Source organism: Ascaphus truei, chromosome 6 (assembly GCF_040206685.1).
Source record: "Ascaphus truei isolate aAscTru1 chromosome 6, aAscTru1.hap1, whole genome shotgun sequence".
Classification (NCBI taxonomy): domain Eukaryota; kingdom Metazoa; phylum Chordata; class Amphibia; order Anura; family Ascaphidae; genus Ascaphus; species Ascaphus truei.
In genome coordinates, this window is record NC_134488.1 from 136359471 (window position 1) to 136378410 (window position 18940).

The window sequence follows — 18940 nt, forward strand, 5'->3', positions numbered from 1 at the left end:
TGTTACACTGTCACTCAGCAGCGAGAGCACTCGCCCACGTAACACCCACCCTATGCTGTCAGGGCCAGGCAGGAATATATACACACAGACACACTGACACACTGACACACACACACACACAGACACACAGACACAAAGACACACACACACACACAGACACACAGACACACAGACACACAGACACACAGACACACAGACACACAGACACACAGACACACTGACACACTGACACACTGACACACTGTCAACAGACACACTGTCAACAGACACACAGACACACAGACACACAGACACACAGACACACAGACACACAGACACACTGTCACACAGACACACTGTCACACAGACACACTGTCACACAGACACACTGTCACACAGACACACTGTCACACAGACACACAGACACACAGACACACTGTCAACAGACACACAGACACACAGACATACTGTCAACAGACACACAGTCACACAGACACACTGTCACACAGACACACAGACACACAGACATACTGTCAACAGACACACAGTCACACAGACACACTGTCACACAGACACACAGACACACACAGACACACACACACACAGACACACACTGTGGGGTCCCCGGGGGCGGTAATACACACACACACACACACACACACACACACAGTGCAGGTAAGGGAGGTGACATCGGGCTGCGTTTGGGACAGGGGTGAGCAACTCCAGTCCTCAAGGGCCACCAACAGGTCAAGCTTTCAGGATATCCCTGCTTCAGCACAGATGGCTCAGTCGAAGACTGAGCCACGGATTGAGCCACCTGTGCTGAAGCAGGGATAACTTGAAACCCTGACCTGTTGGTGGCCCTTGAGGACCGGAGCTGCCCGCCCCCGGATTAGGAAGAGGGGGGGGGGGGGGTATTTGGTTCACCGCTGTGACCTTTAGCCTCTGACTAATTCATTTGCCGTGTGCGGGGGGGGGGGGGGAGGCTGGCACTGCCGCTGCCCACGCTGGGTTACCTTTGCCGTGTCCATGCCACAGCGCACAGCGGCCGGGGGCACAGGGCTGCGGGATATTTACAGGGGACAATAAAAGATGGCGGCACGGTAGCGCTTGACTGCAAAGTGGGGGGTCGCGGTTTATTGATCAGGAGAATGGGGGGGGCAGTTAATCGGGTCAGTGATTATGGGATAAGGGGGCGCCTCCTCGCACGGGAAGTAAAGGGGCTGCCCAGAATACATTAACCCCTTCACTGCCAGGGGTTGCTGGAAACTGCGCAGAGCTGCAGTCCCACTCAGTGACATATTTGAATTTGCCACGAAAAATGAAAGCACTCGGCAGTGTAACGCTTTCTAGTGACAGCGGACCGGCGACCTGACGGTGAAACCGCCGCGAGCGCTCTTACAATGCACTTTATTTACTGTTCCCGTGCCGGGGAGACCTGCGTAAAAGGCAGCGGTAACGCAGGGGGGGTGGGTGTGCGAGGCGAGTGTGCACAAGGTGAGAGGCGAGTGTGCACGATGTGTGAGAAGTGTGTGTGCACGGTGAGTGTGCACGATGTGTGGGAGGTGGGTGTGTGAGAGGTGTGTGTGCACGTCGGGTGTGTGGGGCGAGTATTCTGAAAGCCAGGGTCATATGTAAGATGATTTAGCCCAGATAGTGTCAACTCGGCCCTCTTTTCCAAGCACAACAAGTCTGTTTCTTTTCTTTATTTGTGGAAAGCAGGTAAAAAACAGGTACTTGTGTAGAGATGTAGGTGTTGGGAAAATGTCTCTCTGTGGGTGCTTGGTAGTAAAAGGCAGGTGAAAAAGATAATCCTACCATACAGGAGTTTACAGCAGAGTGCTCACTCATCCAGAGGTTATGGTGGAAAAGGAAGTGAGGGGCAAGGGTCACACTAAAGGTTCAGCGAGACTGCACTAACTGTCAGCAAAAGACAGGGGGGGAAATGGGAAAGCCCAAAACTAGGAGGACTGGAGATGTCAGAGCAACCAGGGGTATGACAGACTGGAAGGAAAAGGAGATACATAATGTATCCATTCCATCTGCACTGAGAGAGAACTGCAAGGAAAGTGACATCCTAGTGCAGCTAGCAGGGGGGGACTGCAAGGAAAGTGACATCCTAGTGCAGCTAGCAGGGGGGGACTGCAAGGAAAGTGACATCCTAGTGCAGCTAGCAGGGGGAACTGCCAAGGAAAGTGACATCCTAGTGCAGCTAGCAGGGGGGGACTGCAAGGAAAGTGACATCCTAGTGCAGCTAGCAGGGGGGGACTGCAAGGAAAGTGACATCCTAGTGCAGCTAGCAGGGGGGGACTGCAAGGAAAGTGACATCCTAGTGCAGCTAGCAGGGGGGGACTGCAAGGAAAGTGACATCCTAGTGCAGCTAGCAGGGGGGGACTGCAAGGAAAGTGACATCCTAGTGCAGCTAGCAGGGGGGGACTGCAAGGAAAGTGACATCCTAGTGCAGCTAGCAGGGGGAACTGCCAAGGAAAGTGACATCCTAGTGCAGCTAGCAGGGGGGGACTGCAAGGAAAGTGACATCCTAGTGCAGCTAGCAGGGGGGGACTGCAAGGAAAGTGACATCCTAGTGCAGCTAGCAGGGGGGGACTGCAAGGAAAGTGACATCCTAGTGCAGCTAGCAGGGGGAACTGCCAAGGAAAGTGACATCCTAGTGCAGCTAGCAGGGGGGGACTGCCAAGGGAAGTGACATCCTAGTGCAGCTAGCAGGGGGGACTGCCAAGGGAAGTGACATCCTAGTGCAGCTAGCAGGGGGGAACTGCCAAGGAAAGTGACATCCTAGTGCAGCTAGCAGGGGGGGACTGCAAGGAAAGTGACATCCTAGTGCAGCTAGCAGGGGGGACTGCAAGGAAAGTGACATCCTAGTGCAGCTAGCAGGGGGGGACTGCAAGGAAAGTGACATCCTAGTGCAGCTAGCAGGGGGGGACTGCAAGGAAAGTGACATCCTAGTGCAGCTAGCAGAGGGGGACTGCAAGGGAAGTGACATCCTAGTGCAGCTAGCAGGGGGGGACTGCAAGGGAAGTGACATCCTAGTGCAGCTAGCAGGGGGGGACTGCCAAGGAAAGTGACATCCTAGTGCAGCTAGCAGAGGGGGACTGCAAGGAAAGTGACATCCTAGTGCAGCTAGCAGGGGGGGACTGCAAGGAAAGTGACATCCTAGTGCAGCTAGCAGGGGGGGACTGCAAGGAAAGTGACATCCTAGTGCAGCTAGCAGGGGGGGACTGCAAGGAAAGTGACATCCTAGTGCAGCTAGCAGGGGGGGACTGCAAGGAAAGTGACATCCTAGTGCAGCTAGCAGGGGGAACTGCCAAGGGAAGGGGGGCTGAGACAGAGAAAGCAGATATGGGTATTTCTGTTCCATGACAGTGAGTGTGCATGACGGGTGTGTGAGTGAGAGGAGTGTGCATGACAGGGGTGTGAGAGGTGGGTGTGCATGACAGGGGTGTAAGAGGTTGGTGTGCATGACGGGGGTGTAAGAGGTGAGTGTGCTCGACAGTTGTGTGAGAGGTGAGTGTACACAATGGGTGTGTGAGAGGTGAGTGTGCACGACAGGTGTGAGAGGTGAGTGTGTGCGACAGTTGTGTGAGAGGTGAGTGTGCACAATGGGTGTGTGAGAGGTGAGTGTGTGCGACAGGTGTGAGAGGTGAGTGTGTGCGACAGTTGTGTGAGAGGTGAGTGTACACAATGGGTGTGTGAGAGGTGAGTGTGCACGACAGGTGTGAGAGGTGAGTGTGTGCGACAGTTGTGTGAGAGGTGAGTGTGCACAATGGGTGTGTGAGAGGTGAGTGTGTGCGACAGTTGTGTGAGAGGTGAGTGTGCACAATGGGTGTGTGACAGGTGAGTGTGCACGACAGATGTGAGAGGTGAGTGTGAAACCCCTGCAGGGGGAGAGGGATTTACCAGGCAACTCAATGCAAAGCACATAGCAGGTTCTGAGGTGTCTGTGTAGCAGTGAGGTGTGGTGGGACAGTGTGTGTGTGTGTGTTTGTACATATGTGTCACAGTCTGTGTGTGTGCACGTGTGTCAGTCTCTGTGTGTGTACATATGTCAAAGTGTGTGTGTATGTACATGTGTGTTGCAGTGTAAGTATGTGTGTCACTTTGTGTATGTGTCACAGTGTGTCATGGTGTGTGTGTGTGTGTGTGTGTGTATGTGTGTGTGTGTGTGTGTGTGTGTATATTATATATGTGTGTGTGTGTGTGTGTGTGTGTGTGTGTGTGTGTGTGTGTGCGCGTATGTACATGTGTGTCTGAGTTTGTGTGGCAGTGTGCATACGTGTTGCAGTGTGTGTATATGCGATCCAGTGTGTGTGTGTGTGTGTGTGTGTGTGTGTAAGTGTTACACTGGTGTGTTTGGACGTGTGTATGTATATGTGTTTGGACATGTGTCGTAGTGTGTACATGTGTGTTACAGTGTGTTGCAATGTGTGTGCGTGTTGGGACAGGCTTCGGATGAAATAATAGCATTGTTACCTGTCACACCCAGCCTGGGAATACCCGAAGCGTCCCTCTCCCAGGCCGAGGCACAGGGAGCTCACAGGCCGAGGCACAGGGAGCGCTCACAGCCCTCTCCCAGGCCGAGGCACAGGGAGATCACAGCCCTCTCCCAGGCCGAGGCACAGGGAGATCACAGCCCTCTCCCAGGCCGAGGCACAGGGAGCTCACAGCCCTCTCCCAGGCCGAGGCACAGGGAGCTCACAGCCCTCTCCCAGGCCGAGGCACAGGGAGCTCACAGCCCTCTCCCAGGCCGAGGCACAGGGAGCTCACAGCCCTCTCCCAGGCCGAGGCACAGGGAGCTCACAGCCCTCTCCCAGGCCGAGGCACAGGGAGCTCACAGCCCTCTCCCAAGCCGAGGCACAGGGAGCTCACAGCCCTCCCAGGCTGAGGCACAGGGAGCTCACAGTCCTCTCCCAGGCCGAGGCACAGGGAGCTCACAGCCCTCTCCCAGGCCGAGGCACAGGGAGCTCACAGCCCTCTCCCAGGCCGAGGCACAGGGAGCTCACAGGCCGAGGCACAGGGAGCTCACAGCCCTCTCCCAGGCCGAGGCACAGGGAGCTCACAGGCCGAGGCACAGGGAGCTCACAGGCCGAGGCACAGCCCTCTCCCAGGCCGAGGCACAGGGAGCTCACAGCCCTCTCCCAGGCCGAGGCACAGGGAGCTCACAGCCCTCTCCCAGGCCGAGGCACAGGGAGCTCACAGCCCTCTCCCAGGCCGAGGCACAGGGAGCTCACAGCCCTCTCCCAGGCCGAGGCACAGGGAGCTCACAGCCCTCTCCCAGGCCGAGGCACAGGGAGCTCACAGCCCTCTCCCAGGCCGAGGCACAGGGAGCTCACAGAGCGAGGCACAGGGAGCTCACAGGTCGGGGCACAGGGAGCTCACAGAGCGAGGCACAGGGAGCTCACAGGTCGGGGCACAGGGAGCTCACAGAGCGAGGCACAGGGAGCTCACAGGTCGGGGCACAGGGAGCTATCACCCTTCTCCTAAAAACCAAATCCCACCCTTCCACTGCCAGAGAGAAACACGTTACTCTTAGATTGTTCCGCAGGCAGCACGGCAGTATTACTATACACAGTACGGGTGGATCACTCCGGCTGAGAGAAGAGACTGACCCGGGGCAGTGTTACTATACACAGTACGGGTGGATCACTCCGGCTGAGACAAGAGACTGACCCGGGGCAGTGTTACTATACACAGTACGGGTGGATCTCTCCGGCTGAGAGAAGAGACTGACCCGGGGCAGTGTTACTATACACAGTACGGGTGGATCACTCCGGCTGAGACAAGAGACTGACCCGGGGCAGTGTTACTATACACAGTACGGGTGGATCTCTCCGGCTGAGAGAAGAGACTGACCCGGGGCAGTGTTACTATACACAGTACGGGTGGATCTCTCCGGCTGAGAGAAGAGACTGACCCGGGGCAGTGTTACTATACACAGTACGGGTGGATCTCTCCGGCTGAGAGAAGAGACTGACCCGGGGCAGTGTTACTATACACAGTATGGGTGGATCTCTCCGGCTGAGAGAAGAGACTGACCCGGGGCAGTATTACTATACACAGTACGGGTGGATCACTCCGGCTGAGACAAGAGACTGACCCAGGGCAGTGTTACTATACACAGTACGGGTGGATCTCTCCGGCTGAGAGAAGAGACTGACCCGGGGCAGTGTTACTATACACAGTACGGGTGGATCTCTCCGGCTGAGAGAAGAGACTGACCCGGGGCAGTGTTACTATACACAGTACGGGTGGATCTCTCCGGCTGAGAGAAGAGACTGACCCGGGGCAGTGTTACTATACACAGTACGGGTGGATCTCTCCGGCTGAGAGAAGAGACTGACCCGGGGCAGTGTTACTATACACAGTACGGGTGGATCACTCCGGCTGAGAGAAGAGACTGACCCGGGGCAGTGTTACTATACACAGTACGGGTGGATCTCTCCGGCTGAGAGAAGAGACTGACCCGGGGCAGTGTTACTATACACAGTACGGGTGGATCTCTCCGGCTGAGAGAAGAGACTGACCCGGGGCAGTGTTACTATACACAGTACGGGTGGATCACTCCGGCTGAGAGAAGAGACTGACCCGGGGCAGTGTTACTATACACAGTACGGGTGGATCTCTCCGGCTGAGAGAAGAGACTGACCCGGGGCAGTGATACTATACACAGTACGGGTGGATCTCTCCGGCTGAGAGAAGAGACTGACCCGGGGCAGTGTTACTATACACAGTACGGGTGGATCTCTCCGGCTGAGAGAAGAGACTGACCCGGGGCAGTGTTACTATACACAGTACGGGTGGATCTCTCCGGCTGAGAGAAGAGACTGACCCGGGGCAGTGTTACTATACACAGTACGGGTGGATCTCTCCGGCTGAGAGAAGAGACTGACCCGGGGCAGTGTTACTATACACAGTACGGGTGGATCTCTCCGGCTGAGAGAAGAGACTGACCCGGGGCAGTGTTACTATACACAGTACGGGTGGATCTCTCCGGCTGAGAGAAGAGACTGACCCGGGGCAGTGTTACTATACACAGTACGGGTGGATCTCTCCGGCTGAGAGAAGAGACTGACCCGGGGCAGTGTTACTATACACAGTACGGGTGGATCTCTCCGGCTGAGAGAAGAGACTGACCCGGGGCAGTGTTACTATACACAGTACGGGTGGATCTCTCCGGCTGAGAGAAGAGACTGACCCGGGGCAGTGTTACTATACACAGTACGGGTGGATCTCTCCGGCTGAGAGAAGAGACTGACCCGGGGCAGTGTTACTATACACAGTACGGGTGGATCTCTCCGGCTGAGAGAAGAGACTGACCCGGGGCAGTGTTACTATACACAGTACGGGTGGATCTCTCCGGCTGAGAGAAGAGACTGACCCGGGGCAGTGTTACTATACACAGTACGGGTGGATCTCTCCGGCTGAGAGAAGAGACTGACCCGGGGCAGTGTTACTATACACAGTACGGGTGGATCTCTCCGGCTGAGAGAAGAGACTGACCCGGGGCAGTGTTACTATACGCAGTACGGGTGGATTATTTCCTATGTTGCCTCAGAGCTGAAGGCATGCCGGCAGTGAAGAGGTTAACTCCGCAGTTTGAATGAAGCAGTGCGGCTCTCTGGCAGTGCGGAGGTTAACCGCGCTCTGTGGGTCCCGGCAGTGAGAGGGTTAACCCAGGGGGGCCAACTCAGTAACCAAGGGCCACCAACAGGTCAGGTTTTCAGGAAATCCCTTCTTTAGCCCGTGTCTCAATCAGTGGCTCAGTCAAAGAGCCTGCTTCAGCACAGGTGGCTCAGGCAAAGAGCCTGCTTCAGCACAGGTGGCTCAGGCAAAGAGCCTGCTTCAGCACAGGTGGCTCAGTCAAAGAGCCTGCTTCAGCACAGGTGGCTCAGTCAAAGAGCCTGCTTCAGCACAGGTGGCTCAGTCGAAGAGATTGCTTCAGCACAGGTGGCTCAGTCTTTGAGCCACCTGTGCTGAAGCAGGGATATCCTGAAGACATGTTGGTGGCCCTTGAGGGCTGGAGTTGGCCACCCCTGGGTTAGTGGACCCCCCTCGTGGCTCTGGCCCTGGTATAATGATCGTACAGGACACAGTATTATCACCGCTTGTTACACAGAGAGACCAGTCCCGGGGAAGTGTTACTATACACAGTATTATCACCGCTTGTTACACAGAGAGACCAGTCCTGGGGAAGTGTTACTATACACAGTATTATCACCGCTTGTTACACAGAGAGACCAGTCCCGGGGAAGTGTTACTATACACAGTATTATCACCGCTTGTTACACAGAGAGACCAGTCCCGGGGAAGTGTTACTATACACAGTATTATCACCGCTTGTTACACAGAGAGACCAGTCCCGGGGAAGTGTTACTATACACAGTATTATCACCGCTTGTTACGCAGAGAGACCAGTCCCGGGAAGTGTTACTATACACAGTATTATCACCGCTTGTTACACAGAGAGACCAGTCCCGGGGAAGTGTTACTATACACAGTATTATCACCGCTTGTTACACAGAGAGACCAGTCCCGGGGAAGTGTTACTATACACAGTATTATCACCGCTTGTTACACAGAGAGACCAGTCCTGGGGAAGTGTTACTATACACAGTATTATCACCGCTTGTTACACAGAGAGACCAGTCCCGGGGAAGTGTTACTATACACAGTATTATCACCGCTTGTTACACAGAGAGACCAGTCCCGGGGAAGTGTTACTATACACAGTATTATCACCGCTTGTTACACAGAGAGACCAGTCCCGGGGAAGTGTTACTATACACAGTATTATCACCGCTTGTTACGCAGAGAGACCAGTCCCGGGAAGTGTTACTATACACAGTATTATCACCGCTTGTTACACAGAGAGACCAGTCCCGGGAAGTGTTACTATACACAGTATTATCACCGCTTGTTACACAGAGAGACCAGTCCCGGGGAAGTGTTACTATACACAGTATTATCACCGCTTGTTACACAGAGAGACCAGTCCCGGGGAAGTGTTACTATACACAGTATTATCACCGCTTGTTACACAGAGAGACCAGTCCCGGGGAAGTGTTACTATACACAGTATTATCACCGCTTGTTACACAGAGAGACCAGTCCCGGGGAAGTGTTACTATACACAGTATTATCACCGCTTGTTACACAGAGAGACCAGTCCCGGGAAAGTGTTACTATACACAGTATTATCACCGCTTGTTACGCAGAGAGACCAGTCCCGGGAAAGTGTTACTATACACAGTATTATCACCGCTTGTTACACAGAGAGACCAGTCCCGGGAAAGTGTTACTATACACAGTATTATCACCGCTTGTTACGCAGAGAGACCAGTCCCGGGAAAGTGTTACTATACACAGTATTATCACCGCTTGTTACACAGAGAGACCAGTCCCGGGGAAGTGTTACTATACACAGTATTATCACCGCTTGTTACACAGAGAGACCAGTCCCGGGAAAGTGTTACTATACACAGTATTATCACCGCTTGTTACACAGAGAGACCAGTCCCGGGAAAGTGTTACTATACACAGTATTATCACCGCTTGTTACACAGAGAGACCAGTCCCGGGAAAGTGTTACTATACACAGTATTATCACCGCTTGTTACACAGAGAGACCAGTCCTGGGGATAGTGTTACTATACACAGTATTATCACCGCTTGTTACGCAGAGAGACCAGTCCCGGGGAAGTGTTACTATACACAGTATTATCACCGCTTGTTACGCAGAGAGACCAGTCCGGGGGATAGTGTTACTATACACAGTATTATCACCGCTTGTTACACAGAGAGACCAGTCCCGGGAAAGTGTTACTATACACAGTATTATCACCGCTTGTTACACAGAGAGACCAGTCCCGGGGATAGTGTTACTATACACAGTATTATCACCGCTTGTTACACAGAGAGACCAGTCCCGGGGATAGTGTTACTATACACAGTATTATCACCGCTTGTTACGCAGAGAGACCAGCCCCGGGGAAGTGTTACTATACACAGTATTATCACCGCTTGTTACGCAGAGAGACCAGTCCGGGGGATAGTGTTACTATACACAGTATTATCACCGCTTGTTACACAGAGAGACCAGTCCCGGGAAAGTGTTACTATACACAGTATTATCACCGCTTGTTACACAGAGAGACCAGTCCCGGGGATAGTGTTACTATACACAGTATTATCACCGCTTGTTACACAGAGAGACCAGTCCCGGGGAAGTGTTACTATACACAGTATTATCACCGCTTGTTACACAGAGAGACCAGTCCCGGGGATAGTGTTACTATACACAGTATTATCACCGCTTGTTACGCAGAGAGACCAGTCCCGGGGAAGTGTTACTATACACAGTATTATCACCGCTTGTTACACAGAGAGACCAGTCCCGGGGAAGTGTTACTATACACAGTATTATCACCGCTTGTTACGCAGAGAGACCAGTCCCGGGAAAGTGTTACTATACACAGTATTATCACCGCTTGTTACACAGAGAGACCAGTCCCGGGGAAGTGTTACTATACACAGTATTATCACCGCTTGTTACGCAGAGAGACCAGTCCCGGGGAAGTGTTACTATACACAGTATTATCACCGCTTGTTACGCAGAGAGACCAGTCCCGGGGAAGTGTTACTATACACAGTATTATCACCGCTTGTTACACAGAGAGACCAGTCCCGGGGAAGTGTTACTATACACAGTATTATCACCGCTTGTTACACAGAGAGACCAGTCCCGGGGAAGTGTTACTATACACAGTATTATCACCGCTTGTTACGCAGAGAGACCAGTCCCGGGGAAGTGTTACTATACACAGTATTATCACCGCTTGTTACGCAGAGAGACCAGTCCCGGGAAGTGTTACTATACACAGTATTATCACCGCTTGTTACACAGAGAGACCAGTCCCGGGGAAGTGTTACTATACACAGTATTATCACCGCTTGTTACACAGAGAGACCAGTCCCGGGGAAGTGTTACTATACACAGTATTATCACCGCTTGTTACACAGAGAGACCAGTCCCGGGGAAGTGTTACTATACACAGTATTATCACCGCTTGTTACACAGAGAGACCAGTCCCGGGGAAGTGTTACTATACACAGTATTATCACCGCTTGTTACACAGAGAGACCAGTCCCGGGAAAGTGTTACTATACACAGTATTATCACCGCTTGTTACACAGAGAGACCAGTCCCGGGGAAGTGTTACTATACACAGTATTATCACCGCTTGTTACGCAGAGAGACCAGTCCCGGGGAAGTGTTACTATACACAGTATTATCACCGCTTGTTACACAGAGAGACCAGTCCCGGGGAAGTGTTACTATACACAGTATTATCACCGCTTGTTACGCAGAGAGACCAGTCCAGGGAAAGTGTTACTATACACATTATTATCACCGCTTGTTACGCAGAGAGACCAGTCCCGGGGAAGTGTTACTATACACAGTATTATCACCGCTTGTTACACAGAGAGACCAGTCCCGGGGAAGTGTTACTATACACAGTATTATCACCGCTTGTTACACAGAGAGACCAGTCCCGGGGAAGTGTTACTATACACAGTATTATCACCGCTTGTTACACAGAGAGACCAGTCCTGGGGAAGTGTTACTATACACAGTATTATCACCGCTTGTTACACAGAGAGACCAGTCCCGGGGAAGTGTTACTATACACAGTATTATCACCGCTTGTTACGCAGAGAGACCAGTCCAGGGAAAGTGTTACTATACACAGTATTATCACCGCTTGTTACACAGAGAGACCAGTCCCGGGAAAGTGTTACTATACACATTATTATCACCGCTTGTTACGCAGAGAGACCAGTCCCGGGGAAGTGTTACTATACACAGTATTATCACCGCTTGTTACGCAGAGAGACCAGTCCCGGGAAAGTGTTACTATACACAGTATTATCACCGCTTGTTACACAGAGAGACCAGTCCCGGGGAAGTGTTACTATACACAGTATTATCACCGCTTGTTACGCAGAGAGACCAGTCCCGGGGAAGTGTTACTATACACAGTATTATCACCGCTTGTTACGCAGAGAGACCAGTCCCGGGGAAGTGTTACTATACACAGTATTATCACCGCTTGTTACGCAGAGAGACCAGTCCCGGGGAAGTGTTACTATACACAGTATTATCACCGCTTGTTACACAGAGAGACCAGTCCCGGGGAAGTGTTACTATACACAGTATTATCACCGCTTGTTACACAGAGAGACCAGTCCCGGGGAAGTGTTACTATACACAGTATTATCACCGCTTGTTACGCAGAGAGACCAGTCCCGGGAAAGTGTTACTATACACAGTATTATCACCGCTTGTTACACAGAGAGACCAGTCCCGGGGAAGTGTTACTATACACAGTATTATCACCGCTTGTTACGCAGAGAGACCAGTCCCGGGGAAGTGTTACTATACACAGTATTATCACCGCTTGTTACACAGAGAGACCAGTCCCGGGGAAGTGTTACTATACACAGTATTATCACCGCTTGTTACACAGAGAGACCAGTCCCGGGGAAGTGTTACTATACACAGTATTATCACCGCTTGTTACACAGAGAGACCAGTCCCGGGGAAGTGTTACTATACACAGTATTATCACCGCTTGTTACGCAGAGAGACCAGTCCCGGGAAAGTGTTACTATACACAGTATTATCACCGCTTGTTACACAGAGAGACCAGTCCCGGGGAAGTGTTACTATACACAGTATTATCACCGCTTGTTACGCAGAGAGACCAGTCCCGGGGAAGTGTTACTATACACAGTATTATCACCGCTTGTTACACAGAGAGACCAGTCCCGGGGATAGTGTTACTATACACAGTATTATCACCGCTTGTTACGCAGAGAGACCAGTCCCGGGGAAGTGTTACTATACACAGTATTATCACCGCTTGTTACACAGAGAGACCAGTCCCGGGGAAGTGTTACTATACACAGTATTATCACCGCTTGTTACACAGAGAGACCAGTCCCGGGGAAGTGTTACTATACACAGTATTATCACCGCTTGTTACACAGAGAGACCAGTCCCGGGGAAGTGTTACTATACACAGTATTATCACCGCTTGTTACACAGAGAGACCAGTCCCGGGGAAGTGTTACTATACACAGTATTATCACCGCTTGTTACACAGAGAGACCAGTCCCGGGGAAGTGTTACTATACACAGTATTATCACCGCTTGTTACACAGAGAGACCAGTCCCGGGGAAGTGTTACTATACACAGTATTATCACCGCTTGTTACACAGAGAGACCAGTCCCGGGGAAGTGTTACTATACACAGTATTATCACCGCTTGTTACACAGAGAGACCAGTCCCGGGGAAGTGTTACTATACACAGTATTATCACCGCTTGTTACACAGAGAGACCAGTCCCGGGGAAGTGTTACTATACACAGTATTATCACCGCTTGTTACACAGAGAGACCAGTCCCGGGGAAGTGTTACTATACACAGTATTATCACCGCTTGTTACACAGAGAGACCAGTCCCGGGGAAGTGTTACTATACACAGTATTATCACCGCTTGTTACACAGAGAGACCAGTCCCGGGGAAGTGTTACTATACACAGTATTATCACCGCTTGTTACACAGAGAGACCAGTCCCGGGGAAGTGTTACTATACACAGTATTATCACCGCTTGTTACACAGAGAGACCAGTCCTGGGGAAGTGTTACTATACACAGTATTATCACCGCTTGTTACACAGAGAGACCAGTCCCGGGGAAGTGTTACTATACACAGTATTATCACCGCTTGTTACACAGAGAGACAAGTCCCGGGAAGTGTTACTATACACAGTATTATCACCGCTTGTTACGCAGAGAGACCAGTCCCGGGAAAGTGTTACTATACACAGTATTATCACCGCTTGTTACACAGAGAGACCAGTCCCGGGGAAGTGTTACTATACACAGTATTATCACCGCTTGTTACGCAGAGAGACCAGTCCCGGGGAAGTGTTACTATACACAGTATTATCACCGCTTGTTACGCAGAGAGACCAGTCCCGGGGAAGTGTTACTATACACAGTATTATCACCGCTTGTTACACAGAGAGACCAGTCCCGGGGAAGTGTTACTATACACAGTATTATCACCGCTTGTTACACAGAGAGACCAGTCCCGGGGAAGTGTTACTATACACAGTATTATCACCGCTTGTTACGCAGAGAGACCAGTCCCGGGGAAGTGTTACTATACACAGTATTATCACCGCTTGTTACGCAGAGAGACCAGTCCCGGGAAGTGTTACTATACACAGTATTATCACCGCTTGTTACACAGAGAGACCAGTCCCGGGGAAGTGTTACTATACACAGTATTATCACCGCTTGTTACACAGAGAGACCAGTCCCGGGGAAGTGTTACTATACACAGTATTATCACCGCTTGTTACACAGAGAGACCAGTCCCGGGGAAGTGTTACTATACACAGTATTATCACCGCTTGTTACACAGAGAGACCAGTCCCGGGGAAGTGTTACTATACACAGTATTATCACCGCTTGTTACACAGAGAGACCAGTCCCGGGAAAGTGTTACTATACACAGTATTATCACCGCTTGTTACACAGAGAGACCAGTCCCGGGGAAGTGTTACTATACACAGTATTATCACCGCTTGTTACGCAGAGAGACCAGTCCCGGGGAAGTGTTACTATACACAGTATTATCACCGCTTGTTACACAGAGAGACCAGTCACGGGGAAGTGTTACTATACACAGTATTATCACCGCTTGTTACGCAGAGAGACCAGTCCAGGGAAAGTGTTACTATACACATTATTATCACCGCTTGTTACGCAGAGAGACCAGTCCCGGGGAAGTGTTACTATACACAGTATTATCACCGCTTGTTACACAGAGAGACCAGTCCCGGGGAAGTGTTACTATACACAGTATTATCACCGCTTGTTACACAGAGAGACCAGTCCCGGGGAAGTGTTACTATACACAGTATTATCACCGCTTGTTACACAGAGAGACCAGTCCTGGGGAAGTGTTACTATACACAGTATTATCACCGCTTGTTACACAGAGAGACCAGTCCCGGGGAAGTGTTACTATACACAGTATTATCACCGCTTGTTACGCAGAGAGACCAGTCCAGGGAAAGTGTTACTATACACAGTATTATCACCGCTTGTTACACAGAGAGACCAGTCCCGGGAAAGTGTTACTATACACATTATTATCACCGCTTGTTACGCAGAGAGACCAGTCCCGGGAAAGTGTTACTATACACAGTATTATCACCGCTTGTTACACAGAGAGACCAGTCCCGGGGAAGTGTTACTATACACAGTATTATCACCGCTTGTTACGCAGAGAGACCAGTCCCGGGGAAGTGTTACTATACACAGTATTATCACCGCTTGTTACGCAGAGAGACCAGTCCCGGGGAAGTGTTACTATACACAGTATTATCACCGCTTGTTACGCAGAGAGACCAGTCCCGGGGAAGTGTTACTATACACAGTATTATCACCGCTTGTTACACAGAGAGACCAGTCCCGGGGAAGTGTTACTATACACAGTATTATCACCGCTTGTTACACAGAGAGACCAGTCCCGGGGAAGTGTTACTATACACAGTATTATCACCGCTTGTTACGCAGAGAGACCAGTCCCGGGAAAGTGTTACTATACACAGTATTATCACCGCTTGTTACACAGAGAGACCAGTCCCGGGGAAGTGTTACTATACACAGTATTATCACCGCTTGTTACGCAGAGAGACCAGTCCCGGGGAAGTGTTACTATACACAGTATTATCACCGCTTGTTACACAGAGAGACCAGTCCCGGGGAAGTGTTACTATACACAGTATTATCACCGCTTGTTACGCAGAGAGACCAGTCCCGGGGAAGTGTTACTATACACAGTATTATCACCGCTTGTTACACAGAGAGACCAGTCCCGGGGAAGTGTTACTATACACAGTATTATCACCGCTTGTTACACAGAGAGACCAGTCCCGGGGAAGTGTTACTATACACAGTATTATCACCGCTTGTTACGCAGAGAGACCAGTCCCGGGAAAGTGTTACTATACACAGTATTATCACCGCTTGTTACGCAGAGAGACCAGTCCCGGGAAAGTGTTACTATACACAGTATTATCACCGCTTGTTACACAGAGAGACCAGTCCCGGGGAAGTGTTACTATACACAGTATTATCACCGCTTGTTACACAGAGAGACCAGTCCCGGGGAAGTGTTACTATACACAGTATTATCACCGCTTGTTACGCAGAGAGACCAGTCCCGGGGAAGTGTTACTATACACAGTATTATCACCGCTTGTTACACAGAGAGACCAGTCCCGGGGATAGGGCATCGTTACACTCACCAATCCCACCAATCCGTGGTCCAGTTTAATACCGTCTCCGAGTTCGCACCGATTGGCGTGGCTGGGTATTAATACACGTGGCCGTTTTACCACGCGGTGCCGTGGGGCTGTCCTGTTTATTCCGTAAATAAACACTGTGATACCCCATCGCTCTGGCAGTGCAGAGGTTAATAGCCGCTCACGTGGCAGCGTGGGACTCTGCAGGTGTTTGTGGCAGGGAAGGGGTTACCCGCACACAGAGGTGCCTCGGGGGGCGTTTGGACATGAATATCACATGTAAATATTTAATGAGCCCATTGTGCTGGTGGAAACAATGTGCGCCTGTGTGACACCGTCACGTGGCCTCTTTAATCTCCGTGTGGCTGTGATCACGTCCGTGTCTGATGCCACCGGTGAGACGCAGCAGAGGGGAGACCCACGAGACGTGGCACCGGTGAGACGCAGCAGAGGGGAGACCCACGAGACGTGGCACCGGTGAGACGCAGGAGAGGGGAGACCCACGAGACGTGGCACCGGTGAGACGCAGGAGAGGGTTCTGCGTAATAACGCGATAATCTGCACTATCTGCACATATTACCAGGCCGCAGTATCCCTAGGGGGAGGCCGTGGCGCGTACGCCACTCGCTGCCCACACAGAATTAACCACGTGTGGATTTTAAGGGCTAACATCGTTGTCACAGGTTTTGAATCTCCTGAAAATAAATAAAAGGGAGAACAATAAATACTCGTTCTTCTGAGTAATGGAAAGTTACACAGTGACATAGTTACATAGTTACATAGTTACACAGTGACATAGTTACACAGTGACACAGTTACATAGTTACACAGTGACATAGTTACACAGTGACATAGTTACACAGTGACATAGTTACACAGTGACATAGTTACACAGTGACATAGTTACACAGTGACACAGTGACATAGTTACACAGTGACATAGTTACACAGTGACATAGTTACACAGTGACACAGTGACATAGTTACACAGTGACATAGTTACTGTTACATAGTGACATAGTTACAGTTACAAAGTTACAGTTACAGTCACATACACTGTTACAGTTACATAGTTACATAGTAGATGAGGTTGAAAAAAGACGTATTTCCATCAAGTTCAACCTATGCTAAATTTAGACAACAGATACTTTATCCTATATCTATACTTACTTATTGATCCAGAGGAAGGAAAACAAAAAAACCCATTAAGGGGAAAATTAATTCCTTCCTGACTCCAAGAATCGGCAATCGGATGAATCCCTGGATCAACATCCTTCCCATGTTTACTTATTTGCTATATCCCTGTATACCTTTCCCATCTAAAAAAGATGTCCAACCTTTTTTTGAACAAATCTATTGTATCTGCCATCACAGTCTCCATGGGTAATGAATCCCACACTGTAACTGCCCTTACTGTAAAGAACCCTTTCCTTTGTTGCTGGTGAAATCTCCTTTCCTCCAACCTTAGGGATGCCCCGAGTCCTTAGTACTGCCCGTGGGATGAATAGTTCTTTTGAAAGCTCCTTGTATTGTCCCTGAATATATTTGTATATAGTTATCATATCCCCTCTTAGACGCCTCTTTTCTAATGTAAATAAATATAATTTAGCTAGCCCCTCCTCATAAGTTAGATTGTCCATCCCCTTTATTAATTTGGTGGCTCTTCTCTGCACTCTCTCTACTTCCATAATGTCTTTTATTAGGAGCGGTGCCCAAAATTGTACTCCATATTCAAGGTGTGGTCTTACTAATGCTTTGTAATTATGTTTACTTCCCTTCCATCCATTGCCTGTTTAAGTGTTTGGGTATTAATGAGGTATTAATGAGGTATTACTGAGGTATTAATGAGGTATTAATGAGGTATTAATGAGGTATTAATGAGGTATTAATGAGGTATTAATGAGGTATTACTGAGGTATTAATGAGGTATTAATGAGGTATTAATGAGGTATTAATGAGGTATTAATGAGGTATAATGAACAGGCTTCTATCAAAGTAATGAGAAAGGCCTGAGCACATGGTATTTAGTCCTAGAGGTGCCAGGTCCTGTGTGGGGTCCAGGGGTGACAGACCCTACATGTGTTGGCCCTGTCTGTGCTCTCCAGTCCTAGAGGTGTCAGGCCCAGTGTTTCCCAGTCCTAGAGGTGTCAGGCCCAATGTTTCCCAGTCCTAGAGGTGTCAGGCCCAGCGCTTCCCAGTCCTAGAGGTGTCAGGCCCAGTGTTTCCCAGTCCTAGAGGTGTCAGGCCCAGAGTTTCCCAGTCCTAGAGGTGTCAGGCCCAGTGTTTCCCAGTCCTAGAGGTGTCAGGCCCAGCGCTTCCCAGTCCTAGAGGTGTCAGGCCCAGCGTTTCCCAGTCCTAGAGGTGTCAGGCCCAGCGCTTCCCAGTCCTAGAGGTGTCAGGCCCAGCGTTTCCCAGTCCTAGAGGTGTCAGGCCCAGTGTTTCCCAGTCCTAGAGGTGTCAGGCCCAGCGTTTCCCAGTCCTAGAGGTGTCAGGCCCAGTGTTTCCCAGTCCTAGAGGTGTCAGGCCCAGTGTTTCCCAGTCCTAGAGGTGTCAGGCC